This window comes from Poecilia mexicana, unplaced genomic scaffold (genome assembly GCF_051168715.1).
Source record: "Poecilia mexicana isolate PSO_F unplaced genomic scaffold, ASM5116871v1 scaffold_21, whole genome shotgun sequence".
Taxonomy (NCBI): domain Eukaryota; kingdom Metazoa; phylum Chordata; class Actinopteri; order Cyprinodontiformes; family Poeciliidae; genus Poecilia; species Poecilia mexicana.
Window position 1 is genome coordinate 17,396,911 of NW_028263390.1, and position 9,044 is coordinate 17,405,954.

Sequence of the window (9,044 nt, forward strand, 5' to 3'; positions counted from 1 at the left end):
CAGGCCCCTGTCCACACAGTAGGGAAGGCAGTTGGGGAGAAGTGCCAGGGCCTGCTTACAGAGATTTAGCCACTGCTTTAGACTCCCTGCCTTAGTCAAACTTACACGTCTTTCTGTGTGTACAGTGGGTCCGAAAGAACAGCCACTGATCTGCAGAAGAGATAATAAATGGATCTTCAGAGACGTCCCAAGAACAGCTGGAGTGATGTTAATGTGTTGTCCTGATATAAATGTCAAGACATGTGTCATATACTTGAAGTGCAAATGACTAATGACTAGAGGTGAAGCACTTAACAATGATAGTCACACAACAATTGCCGTTTGACTCAGAACTGCTCACTTCAGCTCCAGCAACATTTTTGCTGGGATGATTCATCTTGTTTATTCGCTGGTTTGCACTGATTATGTTCCAGTCTTAATAAGCGACTGTTGTTTTTGCTGTTGTGGAGATATTTTGACAATAAGGCCATTGTGAATCAGCGCGCTACATGCATTTCATTTTGAGTGAGTTTGAAATAATTCCCTTGCTTCTTAGCTAATGTAACCAGGATAATTTTTCTATATTAGATGTAGTTTAGTTATTTTATTTTCTATTTTGTTAAATCTAATTTTATTTTGTTTTATTTAAAGATCTAATTTAAAAATCCTCCTTTGTTTTATTTTTTTTCGACACTAACCGGGCGAGAGCAGGGTTGCTCTCGCGAGGGTTTAACGTCATGTGACAGCTGCACGTCAGTCCTAAATTGACAGCCACTGCTTATATTGCTGCTAAATCGCACCTTGGGTAGCAGACGCTGTGGGACTTTGACGTGCAGGTAGGCTTGGGTTTCTGTTCCCAAAGCGGTTTTGCTTTTGAATGTCGATCATACATCAATCGTATACCTCTGTTAAATTACAGACATATGGTCACTCATCTGAACGCTGAAACGATCTCTGTCTGTCAATGAGGAACTGGTAAGTGTTGCTCGAGAGCTAGAATGCTAGCGCTAGCCTCCCAGCCTGTGATTACGCACCTACGTAAAAACACATTGGATTGAAATTGCATGCAATTATGTAAGCACAGATTTGATTATTAAGAAATGCATGTACATGTACATTGATTGTCGGGCCTGTTTGCGCAGGCCAGGTGTGTTCCAGACCCCACCCCCGCTCGGAGTAGCTGAAGGATCTGGGACACATTAAGAATTGTCTGGTTTTGTACACTGACCGGACTGGCGAGCTAACCATAGCGGATTCAGAAAGTCACCCATAATCTGAGGAAACATCTCCAAACCGGAAGGGAAATTCAACCAACCACTTCACAGCTGGAACTAAAGGACTATTTTTGTTTTTTCCCTTTCGTCACCGACAGAGACTTCCTTGGTTTAAGGAACTGGACTTTAAAGCTGTGAAACAATTTGTATATATTGTAAATATAAATACACTTCATTGATTTTGCACTCTCCAGTTGTATGTGTCTTGCAATTTGCCACTACCTCCAGTAGACGAACCTGGAACCTAGTTCGTCACCTAGAGTGACGTTGATTTGGGTTTTTTAATAATCTTAAAATGTAACTCGGGTTACACTAACTTCTTGGCATTTAATAAAAACCTCTTGCTGTTACTAGCAAAGAAGTTGCTCAGTTAGCACATAGCTTGCGGAGAACATTTTGTCATCAATAACTTCCCTACTTCCCTACCCATCTGGACAATTTTATATCTATTTTCTCTAAGCCAGTGGTACTCAAGCTTTTTAGCTTCTGATCCAAAATAACAATAAAAGAGGCTCATGAGCCTATCTATTAAGTATTCAACAAAGTCAGTTCAACAAACGATACCAAAAGAAGCATCAACCACCATTTTTGCTCTATTTTTTATTTGTATAAGTGGTGTTTTATTTGTTTTATAACATCCCTAAAATCACATGCTTTATTATTTCCCATTTTTCTAAATGTTATCTTTTTTTTAAGAGGATCTTAAAACCCCACCCCAATAAATCAAGTTTAATATTTTGACTGACCTTGTTTCTGTCAGTCTGCTCACTTAGTTTTTTGTGGAGAAAAAAACAAACAAACCAAAAAAAAAAAAAAAAGTAAAAAATGTACCAAAAATAAGGATATTTGCTAAACTAATGGGAAGTCAACATGTTGGATTTTTCAGAACAAATACTAATCGAGTCAGAATTGTATTGCTTAGCTTAGTCCACTGCTGTTCTATTATAATCAAACTCCATCTGCTGAAAACATTGTAAACACAAAATCATAGCTAAATGGTGCGACAGGGCCCATAAAAGAAATTTTACATCGATAGTCCAGGCAAAATAAATATTTTATTAATCATCAGAAGCTTCCAGGCAGATGGAGAGGAGCATGTCCCTTTTTGAGAAGCTTTTTCTTGTCTCAATCTGCCAACTATTGTCAAGCTCATTTTGGATTAAAACAGGTCGCCTGCAAAAGAAGCCTTTCTTATTTAAAGAAATGTAGATTTCTTTTTTTTTTTTAGCAAGATAAAAAAAAAAGAGCCAATTTTTACTCCTTGTAAAAGCGTCTCAGTCAGCTGCAGAAAAAATGAAATATTCATCAGGAGTGTTGAGCATTTCACGGCACCACCTCAGGTTTATTTGTATGCCTGCTCAGGTGTGAAGAGTAAACAGGGCAGAATCGAGCAACAGTCAGTTCTGTCTGTGTACTGTTGGCTCCAACGGTTATCTCTCTATTACCCTCTTGATCTGTCAAAACATGAAAACTCACCCTTCTTACTGCTGATCTGAGGCAAAGTCAGACAACCCCCAATGCTCACTGCTTTTTAATGTATGCAATGCAGTGTCATATGCTTGCAAGGGAGCAAATTGATCGTTTATGTGATTTTCATGCCTGCTGAGTTGCTTTAGCTCTTGAAAAATCTGTTACATAACACATAATAGGCATTGAAATAGAGTGCAGTAGGTGGCTCCTGACTTATTTTTAATACTGAAGAAAACATTTCATTAGAATTTTTTTTAAGTAATTAAGAAGCAGGATGTGGTGATAAAGAAAATCCCAAAGTTTTTTGTTTTTTTTCAGTCAGAGGGTATTACAAATAAATCAGATTGTGTAAGGCTCAATTAACAGATTCTCCATCTTCTGAGGAAGACTATAACATGCCACAAAGAACGTTGGGTCTGACCAGAGATGAAAAACTGAATGATTTGACAAGCTTGCAATTAGAAAATAGCTGGCCCACTTAACATCAAGCTTGCATTTAATTAAACAACTTTCCCAGCTAGCAATTACATTAGGTTGAATATATAATAGACAGGCCTGTAACCACATTGCATTCAATAAAATAACTTGCCAAGCTAGGAAGTAGCTTGCAGCTCATAGACATAATATAAGCATAGACGCCTCATGGACCGCTCCGGCGCAGGAAATACGGCGGCCATCTTGGAGCGGTATACCCTCCTACTTTGCTCAATCAAAACAACAGAAGATGCCTCATCACTGAGGGATATTGTTGTTCTGATCGATGGATTATTGATGCGAGGGCTCCACAGACAACATTTCACAAGTAAGAAGGACATATTATTGTGTATATATTGTGATAAGAATATTACTTTACTGTATTTATGTCCACCGGTGAGATACCAGCTAATATTAGCTACAGTGCTTGGTGTAATACGGGTTCAGCCCCGCTATGAAGGCTAACTGAGATTCCGTAAATCTAAAAAAAATTAATTATTCTCTAAAATTGACTTAGATTATCTGACACAAGGGCCTATATTAGAAAGGAAACAATATAACACATATTATAAAACTTATATTATGTGTTATAACATTCACCGGCAAAGTTTTTACACAGGTGGTAAAGACTATTTATATTCTTTCACTCTGTCAAAAGTAAGATACATCCTAAATCTTCCGTTTTTGTTTTGAAAATTTCCTAAAGATACGATGTGAGGAAGAAGAGGGAGATATCTATAAAGAGAGACGGATTCACTGCAGCACGGATGAATCTCACATTGGATTTTGGACTCGTCGGCTAAAAAAAAAAAAAAAAAAAAAAAAAAAATTGTATGTATATATATATATATATATATATATATATATATATACACACACACACACATGTTTATATATATACTGCTCAAAAAAAATAAAGGGAACATTTCACTTAAATTTTGTGTGTGGCTCCAAATCCAGGCCTCCATTGGTTAATAAATTTGATTTCCATTGATGATTTTTGTGTGATTTTGTTGTCAGCACATTCAACTTTGTACAGAACAAAGTATTCAATGAGAATATTTCATTCATTCAGATCTAGGATGTGTTATTTGAGTGTTCCCTTTATTTTTTTTAACAGTGTATATATGTAGCGTAATTGAATCTGCGTTGTGTCTTGTTGGAATAACAGCCAGACAACAGCTGATCTTGAAGGCACTTTTAATATTCCTGCATTAAACAGCAGAAAAAGAAAAGTCAAAAACAGGCTCTTTCTCTGCACGGTGCTTCACAGCGCCTTCTCCCACACGGGATTCGAACAGAAAGAGCGCGCGTCGCACGTGTGCAACTTAATGAATAACAAAGCCCAAAGATGAGCATAATAATTTTAAACAGTACATGAATAACAAAAAAAATAAGAATTAGACAAAATATTCAAACCAAAAGCAATGAAACATCACATACCTGCATTAAACAGCAGAAAAAGAAAAGTCAAAAACAGGCTCTTTCTCTGCACGGTGCTTCACAGCGCCTGTTTAACAAAGTTTGAATGCCGAAAAGCACATTATTTTACAAAAACATAATACTTATATTTAAAATACACTTATTATCCCCAGAAAACAAAACTACATACCTTCTCCCACACGGGATTCGAACAGAAAGAGCGCGACGGAGATCGTGGGAAAACCTTTCATGAACTATAGTGGTATGCCCCGTTAATTGTTCTTCTTAAACCCCAAACTGACACTCAAAACAACAATATATGAACTCAATATGTTTAACAGTAGAGATAACAATTTACCTTTTCCTTTATAAAACGCCAAATTTAAATAAAAATAATAATTTTTGAAACAGGAAGTTACCCGCTGTTTACAATGGATCTGCCGTCTTTTCAAAATAAAAGCTGGTACTATTCAGATGAGTTCCTACTGGAATAGCGTTGCACTTGGCAATCTAGTGTAATAACATCACACTGCTACATATATAATTCAGTATTAATCATTATTTATTTGTGCCATTATTAATTTTTATTTATTAGTGTTTGTATAGTTATATAAAATATGTATTGATATTACTAAATAATTTATTAAATAAATTATGAACGGGTGTGTGCTTTGTAATATGCTCATCATACATCGATATCAGAATATTCCATTCCTATTCTATTGTTATAGCCACTAAGCATATTTAAATATGATGAACTATGTATTAAAAACATACTTAAAAATACAATTGTTTATAAATGTTGCTTTGATAGATGTTTGAATTTGGTTTCCAGTAACAAAAAAGTGTGTTATGATCGATTTAAATGCGCTGATACGTCATTGTGCTGCTAAACACATAACGCTGAGTGGAGTGGAGTACCGCTCCAAGATGGCCGCCCTAAATCTCGTCAGCGACAATAGGCGAGAGCGGTCCATGAGGCGTCTATCCTTATATTATGTCTATGTTGCAGCTGACCAATCCTTAGAGCACTTAGTGTACAGTTTGAATGTAGCAAACAAACTAAGTTGCAAATAGTTAATAATTAGGGCAGTTAACATGCAGCTATAACTTCCAGTTTACACAGTTAGCATATAGTTAGCTCTCAATTTAGTCAATAATTCTTCTTCTTCTTCTTCTTCTTCTTCTTCTTCTTCTTCTTTTGTGGTGGTTGGCAAGCAACGTTTAGTTGTGCATTACTGCCATCTACTGGAATGGAGTGTGGACTGGGATGCTAAATATATATATTAAACAATTTTAAACAGAAAAAAAAATATATATATATAAGAAAAAAGAAAAAAAATATATATATAGCTATATATATATATATATATTCTCTCAATTTCATCATCTTATAGTATTTTAGTAAAAAACTAAAAGATAATAACTCACCTATTTACCATGTAGTGTTAAATGGCCTTGCAGTTACCTATTAGTTAGGACAATTAGCATGCCATTTGCTAATATACACCCCTGCTGCCTAGCATTTGAAAAAAGCTTGCTTGGTTAGCATTGCTCAGTTATAAAGTCCAGTTAGGATACACCTTTCATTTAGCGTCCTGTTGAAGAAATAGTTTGCCATTGGTAACGTTTGTGTAAAGCCTCCAAAGCACATCTTGTCAAACATGTATGTTCCATAGTATTCAAACAGCTTTTGACGGATTTATCAAGTGCTCTTTTTCACAGAATATTAAAAGGATTTCACAAATAAATATATCTTGGTTTTTGGAAGGCTCTTTTAGAGGCTTTTCCATCTTCTGAGGAAGACTGTAATGTGCCACAAAAAAACTCTGGGTTTAAACTGAGTTCAACAAATCAAATGGCACGACCGCTGGCTGTTCATCTGTCCTTTGTCGATCCCTTTCTATTGCTACTGTTATGCAACAATTTATATATTATTACTACATAACTAACAAATACCTCTGAACGGAATATTATTTTAGCATTTAATGGATTATCTTTGTCCTAGGTAAACTAAATAATTGTTTATCTATTCAACAAACTTATACAATGAGCTGTTTTCTTTTAAGATAATCAGCTTCATTCTTTCAGACATCAGTTCAGTTTTTCTGAATGTTTTTATTCAGTTTAGCAAATGTAAAAGCTCCATAGAAAGGAATTAAGTCATTCGGTGATTCTTAAGGCATCGGCCATATGACTGGAAAAAAAAAATCCTGGTTATATCTTAAAGAGACTTAACCTTTTGTAATGAGCAGCACATAAATAACTTCATTATTCTTTTCTCTGCAGGGCAGAAAGGGATGGGTAGACAGGCAAAGAGCAACCTTTTCCCCTTGGAAATGTAGAGTGGAGAGCCCCATTCAGACTCACTTCAGAACATGCTGGCCATTCATTCTGAAAAGATAGGATCAGTACTGCGAAGACAGGCCACAAAGTCTATATTAATGTAGGAAGCTGTTCTCTGAAACAGAGGACAAGTGAAAGTAAGACCTTACAAAGCAATCTCTTGAAGCTGAAGTGGGAGGGGGGCATGCAATAAAATCAGAACGGCCTGCAGATTTCCCTGCTGTGTGATTTTCATCACCCTGTGCAAGCTACATATTGGACACAAAAGTTTTAGTTGCAGTGTAGGAGGGCGATGAGTAGGAGTTGTTAATGTCAAAGTCTAAATATTCATAAGCAGGCACGGAGAGTGACTTTTTAAAAAGAGTTTCTAGTTGAATTTTTGAGTTCATCTGTCTATTCGTGAGTGCAAGCTTTGCATGCGTCTTTATTTTATTTTTCTGTGGCTCTAAAACTCTCCATATAGTTTTGCAAATGTGAGTTATTTTTCTTCCACACTGGGGAGGACATGTGATGACATTTTTAGCTGAAAGTCTGAGTCAGTTTAGGCCTGGATCATGACATTCATAACACCCCGTAGGCTACCGTGTGTTAAATTGTGCAGCTCTGTGCTGCTGGTTGTGTTGAGCGCATACGTAACAGCGCTCTCGGTCAGCACCGCTCACAATGTTCTCCATGTTGTGACGAGAAGGGGAATTGACTGTTGATCATTTTACAACCAGTAGGGGGGGATCAGGGTGTTATTTTTAGGGGGGGTTTTTTGCTCTCTAAAAGACTAAAACACTTTGCCCTACGTAGCGTTATCTAAACTTCGTCCTTTCTCTGCTAAAGAAAGCGCCTCCACAGCATGACACTCCCACCACTGTGTTTCACTGTAGAGATGTAAGTGTTAGTTTTCCTTCACACACCTCATTCAACATATTTGCTGTGTCAATTACATGACTTAATTTCAGTAATCATTTATTCTTCCCACTCTTTCATATGTCAGGTTTGCAGCATGCATAACTGATAGATTTGAAATTGAATATCTATAACGTCACAAAGACTGCAGAGAAACTTGTGCAAGGAGGAAACCTTTGTTCACTAAGAAAAACATTCAAGGCAAGACCGAAGTTCACCACAGAGAAAATAGAAAAGGAATAAATATTTTTTGGCATATTTGGACAACAGAACTGTGGAAATGTTGGGATAAGCTAATTAAAACATCCAGGATAAAATATGACAATGCAACGGCCGAACTTCCCTTTTACAATTTAAAGAAACCAGGGAAGTTTTAGCTTTATCTATTCGGGGTCTGCTCATCACCATTGCATTGGATCTAAACTGATAAACTGTTACAGAGCTGAGTCACTTCTCTGGATTCACGCTCCTCACTCTGGACACTGCTTGTTTTCGTATCCACGTCTCTCGGTGCAAATGATTCACAGGCTTTACTCAGCCTGTAGTGTAGGCCGGAGTCCTGAATTTGGCAGAGGCGTCTCCGAGGGTAAACACGGGGAAGCTGATCTTCATTGTGGTGTCTGAGCTGGAACTAATCATCGGCAGGGTCTCCTCGCAGCTCTCAAGGTGGTGTCATGTGTGTCACATCAGATCAAGCCGGGCCGCTCTGATGTGCTGAGTGGAAAGAGCAGGCTGACCATGGTTGCATTCTGCTGACTGGCTCTGACCACTCGTCAGGCTGTGTGCAGCTCGCTAAGAGGCCGATACTGCCCTCGTCCAAAAAAAAAAACGCGTTTCCTGATCCTATGGCTTGCATCACCTCAAGTTACGGACGACCGACTGGTTCGTTTTGCTCTGAGAGGAAGAGAATGTGCTGCTTGTACCTTGGTTGGGCAAAACAGTCTCATGTGATCTGTCCTAAATATCTAGCCACATACGCATAATCATTGAGACAAGCACATGTCTCAGCAAGGGACTCAGACAGGATCAGTCCTAGCCATGAATGCATCCAACAAAGACCATTGTTTTATCAAAAGGCAACATGGCAACTGCCGTTTTGTGGGCTGTAGATAATCTGAAAAGCAAGTGCCTTTGTGTATTTGTTCTCATGAGTATTCCTGCTGTGTGTCTAAGTGTGAAAAG

The 9,044-nt window shown here is 37.5% G+C and overlaps 2 long non-coding RNA genes across 2 annotated transcripts; one reads left to right on the top strand and one right to left on the bottom strand.

The window, feature by feature from the left end:
* Window positions 1–629: 629 nt before the first annotated feature.
* On the top strand, window positions 630–1,442 carry LOC148153068 (uncharacterized). The gene is made up of 2 exons (XR_015761865.1): window positions 630–954; window positions 1,122–1,442. It is a non-coding gene; the product is annotated as an uncharacterized LOC148153068 (long non-coding RNA).
* A 2,938-nt stretch (window positions 1,443–4,380) lies between these two features.
* On the bottom strand, window positions 4,381–5,149 carry LOC148153069 (uncharacterized). Its single transcript, XR_015761819.1, has 2 exons — window positions 4,810–5,149; window positions 4,381–4,707 (listed from the first exon to the last, which is right to left on the bottom strand). It is a non-coding gene; the product is annotated as an uncharacterized LOC148153069 (long non-coding RNA).
* Between the last annotated feature and the right edge of the window lie 3,895 nt (window positions 5,150–9,044).